Source organism: Camelus dromedarius, chromosome 4, assembly GCF_036321535.1.
Source record: "Camelus dromedarius isolate mCamDro1 chromosome 4, mCamDro1.pat, whole genome shotgun sequence".
Taxonomy (NCBI): Eukaryota; Metazoa; Chordata; class Mammalia; order Artiodactyla; family Camelidae; genus Camelus; species Camelus dromedarius.
Genome location: NC_087439.1, coordinates 62368845 through 62388093, shown reverse-complemented (window position 1 = coordinate 62388093; position 19249 = coordinate 62368845). Strand labels below are relative to the sequence as shown.

At 37.4% G+C, this 19249-nt stretch overlaps 1 protein-coding gene across 2 annotated transcripts in view; it reads right to left on the bottom strand.

The window, feature by feature from the left end:
* Nucleotides 1-389, bottom strand: part of IKZF2 (IKAROS family zinc finger 2) — a 160046-nt gene extending 159657 nt beyond the window's left edge. For both annotated transcript variants that reach the window (XM_031451829.2, XM_031451831.2), the window contains exon 1: nt 264-389. The gene's annotated coding sequence lies outside the window, so the exon portion shown is untranslated. The remainder of the gene's footprint in view (nt 1-263) is intronic.
* Between the last annotated feature and the right edge of the window lie 18860 nt (nt 390-19249).

Below are 19249 nucleotides of genomic sequence, written 5' to 3'. Positions count from 1 at the left end.
CGCGGGCTGGCGAGGGCGCGTGTGCGCGTGTCTGCGCGCTGGGCCGCTCGGCGCGCTCGGCAATCGATTACAGGACAAGTGCTGCCCCGGCGGCTCCGCGACGCGCGCACTCCCTCGTGCCCACCCGCGCGCCCCGCCGCGTTGCCCCTGGCCCGGCGCCCCCGGACGGCGGAGCCCGCCCCCAAAGAGGGAGCAGGTAACCCGCTTCCGAGAGCGCCTCCGCAGCCCCCATCCACTCCCCCCCGAGTCACAGTAAATCTCACGTTTTCTGCCGGCTCGGAAGGAAGAATTGCAACGGCGAAGGGAGGTTCATTTCGGCCTCGTGAAGTTTTCTTTCAAACTGGGATTTGTGGTGAGGCCGGGCGAAGGGAGCGGGACCGCGATCCAGGCGCGCGGCGCGGAGCTCCGGGATCGGCGTCCTGGCCGGAGTCTGGGTGTGCGCGTGGACCCACCCACTCAGCTTCGCAATAAACTGTGCGGTGCGATTCCAGAAAACGGCACCCGGTAGACCAGGACACGAATCTGGATAGAGGGGTCCTCGGGAATGGATCGAGAAGGAAAGTCAGGTCTGAGATGAAGTTCAACTATTACTATTTTGAAAGTGCTTTACAGTGCAAGTTTAAAATTAGAGTGTTTACTTGCTTTTTCTCCACCAGGCATGTGCCACATACACCAAAGTCAAAGGAAAGGGCGAGGGTCCAAAAAGTTGTTAGGAGTAAAGTGTTGCCCATCAGTTAGTGGTAGCACAGCTTTTGTATTTGGGAAGAACTTACATGGATCGTCATGAGAAAAACAAATGTATGTTCTTTCGACAGATAGTAGCATTTAGCATCTTTGTTGACCACACTTGCAAAAAGAGGGAATAGAGACTAGTATAATTAAAGGGAAAAGGAAAATGAAAGGAGCTGAAAATACTGAACTGTGTAGTCTGGGTGGCTTAAGTTTGAAAACACATGGAATTATCAGGACTGCCAAACGTCATTTCTGAGAAACCATATCGCAGATTGTGAAGAAAACCATTGCTGAAAGAGTAGAAGCAGGCAGTGTACTCCTACTCCTTTCAAGAATCCCAGAAATCGTTGCTGAGGTTTTTTTTCTGCTGAGGAAACAGAAATGATACACTGAAAATAAAATCATCAACTATTTCTTAGGAACAACTCTGTACGTCTGGGAAATTTGGGATAACGTCTTTTCTTTAGATTTTGGGTTGGGGAAGGAACCCACTAAATAATGGATGCTATCTGACTTGTATCATGCTGTATTTAAATTTTTTAATGAATTATGTTTTAAAAGTTTATTTTATATCTTGTATTTATTAAACAACAGTTGTATCAATAGGCTCGTTTTTTTTTTAATTATGGAAAATGATATTTGGTGCCGTGCCACAAACAAAATTTAAAAACCAGTTTTCATTGGAGAGCAAATCATTTGGGTTCAGGCTGGCAACAACTTTATGATGATTTTAAGAACACCTGTGAGTTATATGTTGTAAAGCGGCATATTTTTTAACCTATCTGTCAATTACCTAACTAAAAGTAATTTTCTTAAAATCATATTCGGGAAACAACAAACATAGAACTCCACAAATCATTTTAACCATCTCAATAGATAGCAGAGATTTTAATCTTAAATTAGCACAGAAAATTGCATTGTTACTCATAGTATATAAATTCCCCATATACAAAGGGTAACAAAACTTTTCTAAATTGCCATAAACTGCCCTCTTAAAAATTAACTGTTTTTATTAAGTGTCTGCAAGTTTATGAATGTCCTTAGAAAAGATGAATTACAACATATTCAAAATTAAGATGAAATATCTGGATAGTTCAAGGAATTTAATTCTCTAATAGAAGAGGATTCATTGTGAAGTCTTAAGGAATCATCCGCAAGTTCCCCAAAGCTACCACAGTAGATGTAGTCTTTGCCTCATTAGAGCTTAATTTAGCTCCCTTGAAAGCCTATCCTTCTGGTGAGTTACTTTCATTGGCTCGCTAATCACCAGAGGCACACTCTCTCCCTCTAGTGGCTAAGTATTCAGACACTTGGCATTTAGTGGCCTTGACTCCCCAAGAATGGGAGATTTGGGCAGGGGGTAATGTCTCCCAAATTTGAGAATGGTAAAGATCTCATGACCATTTGCCAGAATTAGACAATTTGGCAAACATTCCCCTCTTAACATCATATGTTCCTCTCTCATTTGCAGATCATGATGTATCCACCTGACCCCAAAGAAGTCAAGATTATGTTTACATACTAAGACTAGGGGTTCTAGTTCTCGTCTGGAGTCGAATTATCCTGGCTCTGAAACTCACAAGTCCACTTTTGGGAAGGAACCTTTGTATAAACTGTAGTCATTCACTTTGTTCTCGGTTTTTCTCAACAGTATTTTTATAGCAGTTAGAGTATATCTGTATTTCCAGCCTTTGCCATAACTGTACACATTTTTAAAGTACATTCATAGTTATACCGTGCAGAAAAATGTATCCCCAGAAAGTGCAGTAGCATATTCTTTGGCTACAGTATCCAGGGATAGTTAAATATTCACTTTGGGGGTGGGGTGAGGAGGTAGGATGAAAACATATCCCACCCTAATCTTTTATCACAGAGCTGGTTCCTCCTCCTTTCCGACCCAATTCTACAGACACTGCACCTTCCCAGCACCAACCCGTATCTTAGCACTTGTACGTTTCCTTCATCAGACAGCTTGTAAATATGTTATTCATTTGTGGAGTTTTTAAAAGAAAATCTGTCCCCGCCACTGGAAGGTCGTCTTTTTAAGGGCAGGAATTATGTCTGTCCTGCTAAGTATTATTTTCTCAGAACTAACACAGTATTCAGCCCAAGGTGGTTCTCAATAAACATTTACTGAATGGATGAACACAGAGCTAGTCACACACTCACTGTGCTAAACTCCTATTTCAAAGGCCAAAAAGGGTAGGACATCAAAGATTCACTCTAATTCTCAGAAGAATTTAGTCAATCTTGGCTACAAATAACCTAACCAGGTCAGTTCTGTCTTACGACCCATGTGAAGAAAGTGAAGTAAGGTCTTAAGTCTAAGTTTTGCAAGTGTTAAGTAGTAAAGATGGTTAAAATAATTTTGAGTATAATACATTTATGTGACCCCTCTGTTTCATAAACAAATTATTTCATGTTAATACCTGATAATTCATGAACCAGGCTGACTATCAAAGCAAGCAACAGAGTTAATTCTATAACCAGCAAGTGCAATTAACAAAAAGTTTTAAAAGGCAGTGTAGCTAAAAGGTATATTATGAAGTATTACTTTTATTTTCTTCAGATGCTTTATTTTATCTATTTTAGATTTAAAAGCCCTTGTATCCTTTAAAGGAATTTGAATAAAAGTCCACTTTTGTTTATTCAAGGAATTAACTTTATGTTCTTAAGTTTGTTTTTAGCAGAGAGTAGGAAGGGACAGTTTGAAACATTGCAATATTTTCCTAATATCGAAGAAATTTTTGGAAATGAATTACATATTGATTTTTTTATCTTGATGGCTGTATTGTGCTAGGTATAGAACATAATCAACCAGAGTAGATGCCCTAAAATAACGTGAATCTCTGAAAAAGTTAAATTTACCAAGCACACATAGGCAAAATGTTTGAAAACCAATTACTGGTTTTATTTTTGTCAGGTGGTGGTGTTCCCTTTGAAGTGGTGTTTCTTTTTAAGCAGGATATGGAACAATGGTCTCACTTTCTCCTGTCGACCTAGATTGGCGCTATGGAGAAGCAGGGAAGCCATAAATGGAACCATAGTTTCAAAGAAAACATCCCAAGATGCCAAATCCATTTCAAGAGTAAGATGTAGTAATACCTCCCAACTTTGCCTCTGTAACTACATTGAGAGTGTGGGGTCTATCCAGCTGGCGTGGGAGTCCCACATGGTAAGGGTCTTCTCATTCCATCCACCTTGAACAATAATGTCTTTTAACAGTTCTTAAGAGTGTCACTTTGCAATTAGATAAGGCTCTTGTGCAAATACCCAAGTCCCTAGAAGAAGTAACATTATGACTTAAATTCACACTTTGATAGAATAATATCAGATTTCTTCCAGAAAGATGTGGAGCAGATGATAAGCTATCTTTATCCCAAATGAGAATTATAAATTGTGGGAGTTAACTTAGACCAAGGTGGTGAAGACTGGAGAGGTTTCTGAAAAAAAAAAAAAAATCAAAGCACACATTTTCAAAGATGTCAGTAAAATCTTCCATAGTTGCTTAAAAATGTGTTCAACATTTGAGAAAAGGAGTTCCATTAATGCAAAAATGAAGGAACGTTGAGCTGGGTCACGCGCAGATATATGATGCTCAAAAAAAAAAAAAAACTCTAAGAGGCATGGAGAAGATTCTTCTAAGAAACTCTAAAATCATCAAACACAAAAAGTATAATGAGGTTATTGGAAAGTGTTAGGATGAGAAAAGAAAAATATGATTCAACTTTTTGAAGACACAGTTCACAAATAAAAGGATAACTGTAAAAAGAGAGCAAATTGTCTTGTGAGCACTAATTTAGATAAGAGAATAATAAACACCCTCTCAAAATAGAAGGAAAACCAAAAATCATCATTTGACTTTGGAATTGGGATGTGATCTTATGGCTGACTAGCCTTAAGATCTATAATCCCAATGGTTGAATTCTGCTGGAAGTAGAGCCTAAAGTAGACTGATGGCAGGTTGTATCAGTGGAAATATTTGGTAGTTAAACCAAGGAGTATCAGCCTGTTTTTTTTTTTTTTTTAATCCTGTGAAAAACTCATGGAATTACATGCCCAGTGTTTGTGAGAAGCCTCAACTCTTTATAAACCAAAATTCTTTCGCAGCCCAGCAAAGTCTAATCACATGGATAAACCATCCTATATAGACCAAAGAAAGTAGAACTCATTAACAACAGAAAGCGAAGGAAAGAATCCAGGGATTCAACCTTTCTCCTTTTTATAGCCAGATGGTGGCAACCTAGGGAATAAAAGCCATACAGGGATAGAAATGGGGAGCCATTTCCTGCTTGATGACTCTGAAAGAGGGCATGTGGTATGGAGGGAGGGAAATGAATCAAAGAAAGGTCACTGACAGGTAGTAAAGTCATATGTCACCTCCCCCAATTTTCATGACTTGTGGTTTAGAGAAAGGTTAGCTTAAAATAGAGGTTAGTGTGGCATTCTGAACTGTCCCGAGACATGATATAGGAAGGTGAGAATAACACCATCAGGATCTCTCCCCCAGTAGCGATGTTCAAGCTGCAAAAAGGTACTAAAAACTTGACGTCACGGTGAGGTACCAGACACCAGGGAAAGTCCCACCTAGTAGACTAAGGATATCATCAGGACTCCTATAAACTCTATTCCAGAAACTGCTTCATTGGAAGACTATAGTCTTGCAAGTATACTATTTTTGAGAAATAAATCCTCAGACAGAATGTATAAGACTTTAATGATACAACTGATTTCAATGAAGTTGGAGTAGCAGTGGGACTAGGAAAGCCATATATATTATTATCATCCCCATAGGCATTTATTTTATGCCAGGCATCATGATAAGCACATTACATGTATTATCTCATTTAAGCCCACAGTCATTTTCAAGAGAAGTAATATTATCTCCATTTTTCATATGAAGAAATTAAAGCTTAGAGACATTATTATCTGGTCAAGCATCCCACATTGTCAGAGCTGGACTCAAAGGTATGTTTTAAGTTCTAGAAAGCCCATGGGAATAACCATCAGGCTACACAGTCTCTTAAACAGCCAAATATGTTATCAATCATACAGACCTCTTGATGTAGTTAAATCCAGCCCTTTGAGTAACATAGTGTCCAACACTGAGCCGCTTGAAAGGAAAACTAAATGTCCACGGTGTTCTTAAGAGGTTACTCAAATGTGGTATCAGCATAGAACTCTACCAAATCCAGAGCCTATTTGTGTGTGCAACATGCTGTATTTCACATCTAATATTTTAACATCAGATATTCATCTGTACCTACCCTGAGCTCTTCTGAACAAGTGACTGATGAGAGAACCACTGAGGGTGGATTAAAAGTTAACTACCCTATAAAGAATTGAGTAAAGAGATATAAACAAGAACTTAACTTTAAATTCTGGGTCACCAAGCATATTTGTACATTTTCTCTCAAAGGGGGTCATTTCTGATTCATTGCTCCAAGAAACATAGCATCAAACTCCTCCCTTTTGTAGACTCACTTCACCTGTGTGTGCAAAGAATGAATGACTGACTTTCTGTGGTGAACATGGTGATTTTAAATAGCTATGGTGTTCTTAAATGACATTTTGGATATCAAGAAACATTTTTTTCTTAAGTGGAGAGCAGTTCTCAGTTTATAGTAGAGGTCAATTTGGACATTTGCTAGGATCCATTAAGTGAAGCCTGTGAGATTAGAATTTTTATCTCAGTTTTAATTTACAAATACAGTGAATATTGAAGTAGATGAATAAAGCTATATTATTTTAATTAGTTATTTTCCATCCCTGTTTGCATAAGTATACAAGTGACATATGTATTCTCTCAATAGCAGAGTTTCCCCCTCCTCCCCCCCCCAAAAAAAAGAAAAAATACTTTTATTGGGGGAAATTTGCTTTAGGGTATTTTTGAATAACCTGTTCTAATTCAGAAGAGCTTCCCAAAATGTCATGAAATAGCCAAGAAATGAAATGAACAAAGGGTCTGGTATGTTCATAGTATGTTCTTAAAATAATTTCCTAATATTTATATTAGAGAATGAATGCTTAACAGAAGACTAGTTAAATATTTAGGAATCATCTTTCTTCACAATGTAACATGAATTAGAGAACTCTCTAATCTTTGGGAATATTGCCTTCAGAGATCATTCCTGATGTGGAGGTGGACACTGCAGGCTGTAAGACTTGGAACCACTAGGCAGTTTATCATACACAGAACCCCTTGATCAATCCCAAACCCAACATTAGCAGCTTTGTAATATTTTCACTCTCCATGTCATTTTCCTGTGTGGAGGAAATAGACTTGGCAATTATATTTTTCTTTAAAAATAAATGATGTTTCTGGGATTTGTACAGCCATGTCTTACAAGTTTGAACATTTTTATTTATTCTTTCAAAGAACAATAGTACACATATGAAGTCAAATTTCTGTAGCCTCACAAGGCTGAAGGCCAGACCTGAACAGTGACGCTCACGAAGGTCATGTGATCCTGCACATGACCCTCGTCCTCTGGCCAGACTGCTCTCCTCACCCTTGGGAATATCATGGACTCAGCCTTTTGCTCCCTTTAGGACTTCAATGGATTATTCCGACTGAGTCAAGCCAGCCTGCCTAAGGAGGTTCATGAGGGACAGCAGCATTTTTGAGATAAGCTGTCTAAAAGGAACCATTCCGAGATCTGAGATGGAAACCAGGAGATCTAAGAAAGTAAGAGAAAGAGATTAACAGCAACAAATGCTGCCCATACTGATGACAGCAAAAAACAGATCAGAGTTGAGAGAATAAGAAGCAAGGCAGTAGAGGCAATGCATGTGGAGCAAAAATGTCTGTGAGTTTGGCTATCAAAGGAAAGGCAGAGGCTAGTAGCTGGAGGAGTACGTGGAGTTGAGGGAAGTTTTGTTTTGTATGTAAGACTTCAGCATTCCTTAATGCTGATGAGAAGGTGTCAATAGCAATTTAGAGACTGAAGAGAGAAAACTGGTGAAGTGAGTTCCCTGGGGGAACAGGAAAAAATTATGTAGAGCACAAGTGAAATAATTAGCTCCAGGTAGGGAGGAGATAACCTCTTGTACTTAAGAGAAGCAAGAAACGATGGGTGCAGATGCAGGTAAGTTCATTAGTTGACATGGTGGGAAGTTGGGGAGGGTTTGAAGAAGATATCAGTGTTACTGAGAGTGAAGGGAAAAGTGACTGGATTCAAAGTTTTAAAAGAGTGAATAAGCTTGAAATAGTTGCTATGAAAAATGTGGGAGAGGATAACCTTAAAAAGTATGGAAAAAATTGATGGGCAGAATAGAGGAACCAGTTGAGGTTGGTGACCACAAATCAGCCAGCAACATGCTCCATGTGATAACTAGAGCTGAGCTCCCAGTGGAGGCATAATCTTGGAGGGAAAAAAAGGAAGCACAACGTGTATCCAGTGTAGAAATTTCACCAGGTGGGGAGCTGGAAGACACTGGATCAAAGAAATTGAGTTTAATTTAAGGAAAGAAGTTGTATCAGTGAATAATTGAATAAGCTACACTGGGAAGGATACTGACGGATCGGGTACTTGACAAACAGGACAAAGTAGAGTGATAGAGAGACCTTGGATCCCAGTGAGATTGAAGAACTTGTATATGAGGGAATGCTGAGTGAGAGATGTAAGTATAGAGGTCTGTGAATAAAAAATTGATATCTCTGCTGGAGAACAAGGCACCAGGATCCAGACTAGAAGTGGAGAAGTTATGGCCCCTGGGAGTTGGATTATCAGAAAAGTGATAGGATAATGATCAGGAGATTATCTTGGGCCTTGGAGAATAGAGGCAGACACTGAGCAAGGTGCCAAAGTCTTTGAAGACTGAGTCCCTGAGAGGTGGCTGATAAATTATAGCAAGGAGGAAGGGTAGTGGAAAAGTAGCAGGAAAAAAAGGAGCATCAGAGGACCTGGAGTTTCATACAGAAGTGTAAATATTCTGAAAAGATGGCTTTGGATTGTATGGTGGATTTTGACCCGATTTTCTAATCCTGGGCTGGGTGAATAGTAGGAAAATGCATGGCCTTCACTTGAGAGGACTATAATTAGGGTGACCGTATCATCTGGTTTGCCAGTAACAACCCTGACTTACACCTGTGGTCCTGACACCATTATTACCAGTGCCATCTTTTACTCTTAAAAGTGCCCTAGTGTCTGTGTTAAGTAACATGTTCACCCTGGCTTAAAGGGGAGCAGCAGGCCCCAAGGGAAATCTCTTTCATTTAGGAAATAAATCTTTTTTTTTTTTAATATGTGAGAAAATGTTGTATGGATTTGCTTGTTTGGTTGGTTGGTTGTTTTGCTTGAGGGAAGAGTTCCAAGGATCACAGTAAGAAAGGTTCGGGTGGGGATGGAGCAGTGGGATATTGAATCAGAGGAGAGGAGTCCGAGTAGTATTTGAATTGAAAGTACAAAAGAGATGAGCTGACCTCAGCTGGAGCTCCTTTCTATTTCAATCTTACCAACTTTCTGACACCTTTAATCTGGAATCAGATGGACAACCAGACCTTGAGAGGTTAAATATGCCTGTTATTATTTATACCTTTATTTTGTGGTCAAAGAGTGTAGCAGTTACTATATTACAAGGTGAAAGTTTCAAGTAAAAGGCCTCTATAAACATTTAACAATATCCAAGTTCCTGCAGATTATCGCCATAAAATGGCTCCTAATTGGGATGATAACTCCTAACACTTGCACTTACGTTTTGAGCGTTCTTTCCCTGGAGCTTTGGCAGATTCAGCTTTCTCTCTGCCAACTCAACTCCATTACTTCCTGCAAAATCAGGGTAAGAAAACAAGGCAGCTTAAGACTTCTGGATCGTTTGAAGGCTGGTTTGTTCATCGAAGTCACTAGATTTTGCCAAGCATTGTACACTGAGAGCTGATGATGAAAGCATTAGAGGACTTAAGTCAGACGACAACACCAAAAAGCAAGCAGAAATTAACAACCTTGCTAAAAGCAAAATATTCTCATGTCTCTAGTCACAGCCATAGGCTAAAATGCACCTTCAAAGACCAATGTAACATGTAACCAAAATGGAACTGAAAATTCTTTTAAAAAGAAAAAAAAAGAAAGAAACAGTCCCACTTTCACTAAATACAGAAATCCCCATGACAACATCTTCATAGGAGACCTTTAAGTCCGTAAGGTCATTTGTATTTAAGTCTGCAAATAATATATGGTAATACAACTGAGGCATAAAGCTTGTCGATATAGCTTATGGAAATATAGATAAAGCCATTTCCCTGAGCGATAGACATTCTTCAGTCATCATGATACATAAATATGTAACTTAAAATGAGTGTTTTTTAAATTCACTTTCTAAAAATATTCATTCCAATTTACAAATAGACTGTCCATAGAAGTCCTTAAAGTAGTAAGCTGGCAGCATCCATTTAAAATATGAATCATTGATTAAAAAATCTATACACAGTTTTCTGAATTACCTCATGATAAGAAGTCAGCCTCACTGCCTAAAACTGTGATTCACAAACTTGTTTTCTATCTCCGAGCCATCCACGTGTTTAATATATTCCTTTTTAGTTAACGTCTTTTCATTGCCTGAGAAAATCCTAAGTTGGGCTCACCCTGTCCCCTTAGCTTCCCACGCCATCCTAGAGGAATATCAGAGTATTGCAAGTGTTGTAGCAATTTGAAAAATATTTCCTATAAGTTTCTTTAAAATGTCAGGCCATATATTTAGAGGATCATAACCAGCATTTAAAAAAATGAAATAGAATGGAAATGAATAGAAATCACATATAACAGGGATTAATTAAAAGGTTAGCTAATTACACAGATAACACATATTTATCTACTGGCTCACCACTGAAAATGTATTTTACCCCCAGTGGATTGCATAGTCAAAAGAAGGGAGAAAGCTACTGTTCAAGAAAATAAATCAAAATGAGGTGTATCATTTCATTGAAACATTATATAGCATTTATATACTACTACATATATCAACATGGATAAAATCCAAAATGTGTTGGGTGAAATGAGCCAATTATAAAAGGATTCTTACATTAGTTCTTAAAAACATTGGAAACAATATTATGTATAGTTTACTTACATAAATATATGCAGTAAAAGTATAATAAAAAGGAAAAGAAAGACATCACTTTCAGAATAGCAATAACCTCTGGGTTGAGAGGGAGAAACATGGAGTGTATCTGCAATGTTTGATTTTTTTAATAAACGAAATTCCAGAATTCAGGAGACCTTTGTACTGTTTTTCTCTGATTGATTCACTCATTTCTCTGATCTTGGCTTCTTCATATATGAAATGAAAGGATAATTCCAGTGAGTGATCAAAGTATCCAGGGAAAAGAAGAAGTGGAATTATGCAATGAAGATGTGTTTTAATCATATAATACTCAACCCATAGAACTTAAATATTTGATTTCTCAGTGTTAACTAGCTAGTTAGTGGTAGAACTCTAGATAGACGCAAGATAGCTAGCAAGATAGCTAGATAGAGACAAGTCATCTAGAATCAGTCTTTCGTTTTCTACCATTTAACTCTGCCTTTGATGAAAGATAAAAAGAGGCATTTTATATAGGAAGATAAAGTCAGGAGATCACTATTAACCTCATCTTTACCATGTGAAGTGGGCCTAGTCACCAGTGGTTCTTCCAGAGCTGCTGAAGGAAAGAATGAGTGCTTTGAAAAGGACAAAATTAACTAAACATGTATGTATTTATTATTAAATGTTAAAAGAAGTTAAGATCACTGGTTTCAGGTGAACTTTCAGTTTAGTTTAGCCATGCCTTATCTTAAATGATTGATAGTAACCACATCTGGTCTTCTTGTAGTTCTTTGATTTATAAATTGAAAAACAGAAGTTCTGTTCAAGACTGATTTCTTTGGGGGTCAGGGTATAGCTCAAGTCATAGAGCATGTGCTTAGCATGTCCAAGGTCCTGGGTTAGCACCCTGGTACCACCTTTAAAAATAAATAAATAAAACAAATTACCCCCCAGAAAAAAGAACATAAGAACTGAGAAAATAGACATTAAAAAAGAAAAAAAGACAGATATCTGGATACTGTTAAAAATTGATTATTGATTGATACCTCTGTCAGCAGCCTTAAGTGAGTAGGCCATGTGACCCAGGCCAAAGTCCATAATAACTTGCACGTGTTAAGAAGTAAATGTACGCATGCGCTAGTAGCATGAGTCAGCATTATGAACACTACGCATGCGCCACTAGCGATATAAAGGAACAAGTGCGTACACCTGAGGCGCACGCCACGTGCTTGTACTGCAGTAAAGTGCTGTTTTGCTCCATGTTGGCTCCTCGTGCCTTCTTCCAGTTGGGCAGCTCACCTCCTGGAATCCCTGTTCAGACTCCCTCGGCTGACAACCTCCTAAGAGAATTCAAATGCAAGTAAATCACAGAACAATAAGATGATATATAACAAAAAGAAAGCAAAGGGGAAAGAAAAAGCATCAAGAAATTCTGTTTACAAAAAAGCTGCAATTGAACACAGTTTACTTCTGAACTCTTAACAACCAGGCAAAAGAGGAAATGCACTACAGGTTACATAGCTCTGACTGTCTAGGAAGCTGTGAGATCACCAACCCAAACCTACGCACAGAATTCCCCAGCTCAAGGCTCAAGAGGAATTTGACCCAGGTGATACTGACAAAAGTGTCTGTCATTTGTGGTTCAATGACCAACAGCTTTCAATCCAGAAGGCCTAGGTCAAATCCCAGCTCTACACTTACTGTGTTACTTAACAATTGGACAAGTTTCTTAATCTGTTTCCTTATCTGTTAAAAAATGGATAGTTAATAATACAACTTAACTCATAAGTTTATTTTTTAAATAAGGATTAGATGAGGTAATATTAGTAACTGATCAAATCAAAGCTGAGAACATCTTCCTGATAAAGGTTGTATTGTGTTTCTTAATAAAGCAGGCAAATATTCTGAATGATAGTTTTGCAAAGGACATCCTTAAATCAATGTGATTGCAGCTAGTACAGTAAATTATTTTAGTGACATAAAAGCTGACCATTGCTCCATACTTTGTTTCTATTGATTTCCTTCCCAACATTTTTATCTCTTTCCATTTTAGTAAAAGAAGAATCAGAAAAATAAACATATTCTCTGCCATGTGGATCAGAATACTCGTATCTCATTCTTGCTCTTCAAAATGTAATCCTCCGAATAAAATAAGGTCAAATTCAGATTTTTTTAGTATGGACCTCAGCCAACTAAAAATTAGAGCATCTGTGTGTGATTGCCTAGAAAAACCTCATCTAGCAACAAACAGCTAAACTAACCCATGCTTATGTCAGGGATGCAAAGTTTATGACGATTTCCAAATTTAAGTATCTCCCGCAAAGAGAAAAAACTATCAGTTGTTGTTTCTTTACTCTTGTTGGGAGTCTTTAAAATGGAAAATTTTGACTTAAACACTTTTAATGAAGTTAAAGCTACAAAAAAACTGTTGACAAAAAAATCTTTCCATATGAAAGACAACATAATCTATCACATTTTATTCATAAACAGTTTTAGTTCTACTGAATCATTAAACCACACTTTGTATTTGTGCCCCTGATCTATGCTGCTACCTTATAAATACGTGTTTTTTAATTTCATTTAGGTTAACTTAGCATCTACTGTCTATATCAATAATTTTATTTAATTCACAAGAAAATATAATTTTTCACGCATGTGTATCTTATCTCCCTTACTATTTTAGAGTCATCTTAGAGAAAGACTGGGTCATTTTTTTTAACATCCTTATTTTTCAGTACAGTGATTTGCACACATTTGGTACTATCTTTGTTAATAAAAAAAATCATAGAGATGGACTCCTTCATCAATAAAATATTATAAAATATTCCAATGCTGCCTAGCCATTCATTCATTAAAAAGCCCTTTTAATGCAATTTCCTTTTTATTTTTCTATTTTCAAATATCTATGCCTTTTAAAAAACTTTAGGCCTTTGAACCTGGCTAAATGAATCAAGCTATCATTGCTCTTTGCAGTTATTAAATAGACATCTCTGGTTTCTCCTGAATCTTTACAGTGTTTATAAAAAGCCTGTCTCTTAAGTGTTTTTAGTCCTCTTTGTTAGAAGTTATATTATCATATTATTTCAGTTATCAGTGTACACCTCAAACATTGGTGTCCATTTAGAATACTGTATTCATATTATGTACTTTAAAAAAGTGAGCTTATGTCTTAAAATAGTATATGACTTCAGTATGATCACAGAACTAAAACTAGGATTAAAGTCTAGCTTTCAGAAACACCTGTTACCTATTCTCAATTTCTTTTAACTCAAGCAGGAGAACATGGTGAACTTTTAATTTTTAATCTTTATTTTTATTTGTTTTTCTTTTATGTAATTCTAGTATTTTCATTTCTCAGTGAAATTGACAAACTCAATTTTCATTTGAGTGAAAATGAAGAAATTACTTTGGACATTAAATTGAGAGTAAAATCACATGTATATGCTACCACTTAATAGTAATGCAGAATTCTAGCCTGTTAAATCTTTATGTTTTCACTTAAAAGATTGTTCTACAGTAGAATTCTCTAGGAGCAATATATTTCAGGAGTTGCCAGAATTGTTAATTTATCTCCTTTCCACTCAGTTCACATCTCTCATTTAGCTATATAAGAATTAACATTTTATTGGTAAATCCATGTTGCAAGTTGGATGGAGAGTTTTTTATTGCAAGGAATGAGAACTTTATTATAATTAATTCACTTTTATTATTTAAACTTAGATTAGTTCTAAGAAATACTTGAGGATACTGTGGGAGTCTGATATGAGAATCTGAAGAATTAACTTGGGAGGGTATCAATGATAGTCAAGGTATGGGATTAAATTCAAAGTGATGTAATGAAAGCATTGTAATATATTTTGACACGACTCATTCATTTGATATATTGTTTATCATATCTATGTATTTCAGGAGGTCATAGTCATAAACTTTGAATATCCTTTTTAAAAATCTCTGATAATTGAATGAAATTAACTGTGATGTGAAATAATAAAATTGTAAAAAAAAGTACTATAGCTTGAAGATTATTAACTATTACTGAGCTTTGATTCTTTACTCAAAGTTGATACGTTGCTTCCCATCGCCATGGACAGAATGTGTTTCAGAAAAATTATCCAATATATCTTTTAATAAAAGCCAGAAGATCTTTTGAATAGAATTAATAAATATTGCTTAGATTTATTTTTAACAAAGCAATTTTTATCAAGACTTGTCTAGCCAAGTAAAATAACAACAATAAGGGGAAAATCAGAATCTCTCTCATTACCTGCTTCTATAATTGTGCATGCATAAAGTGTGCTTGAAGCCTTTGAAAGGAGAGATTGTGCAACTTGAATACTAATTTTTTGAGTACTGTAATTTCACGTCTGCTCTCCATGTTCAAGCTGGTTGTGCTTTGAGGAACAGCTGAAGCTTTATGGAAAACTTTGTAAAACATTCTATTTAGAAGTGATTCTTTTTCTTTGCATTATGTGCTCTGTATTTTATTTTGAGAACATTTGTATGCAGACAAGATCTTTGTTTCTTATAAGCACATCTGCTCTTGCTGCTTACAGATTACAAGAAGTCATCATCCTCTGTGACATCATAAGCATTTCCATGGCAATCTGTTTGGCTTGCTTTTTTTTTTTTAATATAAGAAAAAGTTGCAGAATGTCAGCAGCAACAAGGTGTTTATCTCAAAACACATACATGGTAACTTCCCAGTTTTCTGCCCCCACTTCATGTGGCCTGCTCATTGCAAAGCACCAAAGATTTAGCCTATTGCATTTAATTCCCTTAAATTCCACAAGACTGTCAATTCCAGTTATCCACAATTTAGAGAAAAAATAGGATGCCTGGGGAAACGAAATCTGCCTCATCACATGGCTTGGCGGGTGTCAGTTCAATGAGGGAGGAAATCCATGAGACCTTCGTGTTTTATGTTCTACAGTAAATAATGACATAGATTTGAATAGCAGCTGGAAGGATCCTGAAGCCCTTTCCTTGAAATGATTTTATGAACCGTCTACATCCACTTAGCCTCTTCAGTGCTGTCACTAATGTGATGAAATGTAGCCACGAGAGATCTCAGAACATAATCATTTGGATGTTGAGCCAAGACTAGTAAAGAAGACTGGAACTAGGAACAGACTTTGTGGCATGTCCTACTTACATCAATATTTGTCAAAATCATGAGCTTTTAGTCACAATAACCAAATAATCCATAAGAAAATGTTTATTGAGCACTTGCTATGTGCATAATACATTGAAGGTGGTGCACACCTCTGATCTCCCAAGCCCTTCTTTGAGATTAATATCTAATTATTAGCATCACCTTTTTTTTTCCCCAGCACTGCTTAAGTAGTTTTGAATTAAATCCTTTCCCCTCTTATTTAAACTATCCCATTTTATTTTAGAAAGTGTTCATGTTTGACATGAACCACATTAGTTCAGGATACTGGTGAGCTGAGCCAGAATAATTTGTACTGTGTTGAATACTAAGGAAATTTGGAAAGAGAGGGCTCAGAGGCTGTCTGGACAAGCTTGGATTCAGCATGACAGCAGTAAGATACATGATCCTGGACCTGCGCATGAAGCAAGTGTCAGTTACACTGGTAGCAAATGCAAAATCGTGAGTCTGAAGACAGGTCAGGAATGAGAAGATGCGCACAAATACTAAGGACAAAGCATCCAGACCAAGGGAAGAAGTCCTCGGGGATTTATATGGGCAAAGGACATAATGGCAGGCAAATGGAAGAAGTCTAAACAGTGGGGTGGGTGATACCGTAGAGGTTCAACTGCATGAATCAGGGACCCAGTCAAGCAAGACTGAGCTCAGACGTAGGTGGTACCAGGGGACAAGGCAGGAACCAACTGAAGAGGGTCTAAAGTGTTAAATGTCCAAATGAGTAAGTGTAGTTTTTGTACGTATTCAGATATTTATTTATTTATTCCCTTGTTCAGTGCCAAATATTCTGACACAGAAGTTAATGAAACTGACAAAGCTGACCTTATGAAACACGTTACACTGGATGAAAAGTGAAGAATTAAGCAGATAAAGGTACAATTAAAATATGTATTACATGTCATGAAGAAAATGCCTCTCCCTGGAAAACAAGAGAAGGAGGACAGCAGAGGATCGTGGGGAAGGTTCCTACAGGCCAGGCACAGAACTGCTGTGCCTCCTTCGCTTCCGCCCACGTTCCACTGGACAGAGCTCGGTCCCGAGGCACACCTAACTACAAGGGAGGCTGGGAAACACAGTATAACCATGTACCCTGAAGGAAAACAGAAATCGATTGTGGTGACTGCAATAAGTGCAATAGTGTAACTATTTATTTAACAAAAAATTCATTTCACTCTTTTTCCCACACAAAGAACTTACTCATCCTCTCCCTAAATGAGCTCATCGAAGACTCCATCCATGGAGTCACTGAGAGACCATGCTTTGGTTGAACCAAAAGCTTATTTTGAACAGAGTGAAGGCAATAACATTCTAAGAAATACAAAAGACCAAGGAACATTATTAGTATATCCTTTTTTTTCTGGCACTACCTTTCCCTGCGTTAGCCAACCACTTACTAAAAAACAATGTGGAAGGAACGGGAAAGGTCAAGCCACCATAGTTCCTTCTTTCATTTCTTCCTTACTCATCAGTGAGCCAAAGGTAGAGACTTATTGAAAGGATGCACAAGCATCGAGAAGCAAAATAAAAACAGTTGGATTAATTGTGTGCATTTCCACTGTTCCGGCAAGCACAAAATGCATATGCATATTCGAGCCACAAAATAAGAATTGTGCAATTTCAGTAATTCCACATTTGAGTTAAATGTTCTCATATTTGCATTTAAAACTGGCATTGCATCATATAAAGATGAATTGCAAAATTAAGCACTTATTTAGAATGACATTAAGTAGTAAATATAAAATATCATGATAAGTCAAAACATGCTGTAGAAGAAAGCATACGGTTTTATATTTTAGTAGCTTTAATGGCAACTCTTCTCAGGCGCGCCACATTTTTATTTTGCAAAGGGCCCTGCAAATTATGTAGCCTTCCCTGGGTCCAGTGATTTATGTCCTTTCCCCAGTATAACTGCAATAAAAGCTTCTAGTCAGAAAAAGGAGGAATGGGATGCACACAGCGGTCCACAGTCCATAGAAATGATTACTCCTTCTAGATAAGGGTTAGAGTTAGGGTTAGGGTTAGCGTTAGATGTGCCAAGATGTGGATAGTTTCTTGTTTTGTCCCTGATTCTGTTTCCTATGGACCTTGGCTCCCCTCTCTGAGAGCATCTCCCTTAACCATTATCATCTGCAGAAATATCTGAGATGGTTGTTAGGGACTATCCCCTCCTTGTGGATTGTGAACCATTCATATCTTGTCTAAGGGTGGTTTTAAGACCGTTTTTAGCCCTGGCTCACAATTTCTTTGGCACTAAAATTTCTTCCAAAAAAATTTTTAGTAAGTCTCTGATCTGTTTGCTTCCAGTTAGTTCTAAGTGCCAAGGTTCTTTACTAGGCATAGTTATTAAACTTGCCTTATTCTTTGTTTCTTTGTCCCTGTGTTTCTCCTTCAATTTAATGGCAGGTGACTTGAATCAATCAGCAACAATATACTATGGTGGAAAAGACCCTCTCTTAATCTGATGTTTACTGAAGGGAGGAGTTACTTGAGAAATCTCACTAACCCTTTGTCATTCAGAGTCATTCTTCTTAATTTCAGATCCCAAAGCTATCAACTTTTTCACCATGGAAGACCCTCGATCCCTGAATTTTCTACTCTCCCAATTCTCCACCTAAGAATCAGCCCAAACTCACCTGAGTGCATGGCTTTCTTGATTCAGGAGTGGCCATCACACTATCATACTGACAGTTCCAGCTACTTTCCCTAGAGCTACAGGCTCGAGAGTTCGCCGTCTGCCTTCCAAGTCCTCCCATGACAGCTTTACTGAAAATTTGCTGGTGCATGGCAGAATTCTCCAGATACCCAGCTCGCTTATTGTATCTTCACCTTCTGCTGGCCAGTCCCTAAACCGATGCTACTTGTTTTGGGGTTTTGTTACAGCAGCAGCACATGTCCAAGTACCAGTTTCTGTTCTTATCTGAAAAGGATAGCTGGTGTAACTAAACACTAAAATCTCAGGGCCTTAGCATACTAAGCTTATATTTTTGTTCATGTAACACATTCTGTGGGTTTATGAGGAGTGACATACAACTCAGTGATTAAGAGAATCAGGCTCCTTCCATCTTACATTATTTCATGTTGTATTAGTTAAACTTATATTTCTAAAAATCTAGGTTTAAATTTTTTTTTGTTGAAGCAATTCAAAGGTCTGTTTAGAAGTTCAGTTTATTTTAATACTTATATTTAATGGCTGTCACATCTGAAAAAGGGCCCCTCACAATCAGAAGTAGAAGCAAACAGAAGAAACATGTATTTGCCTGCACTTAAAAAAGATGATACTCAGTTTTCAATCCTGTTCACAAACTCATACAAAGATTTTTTTTTTGA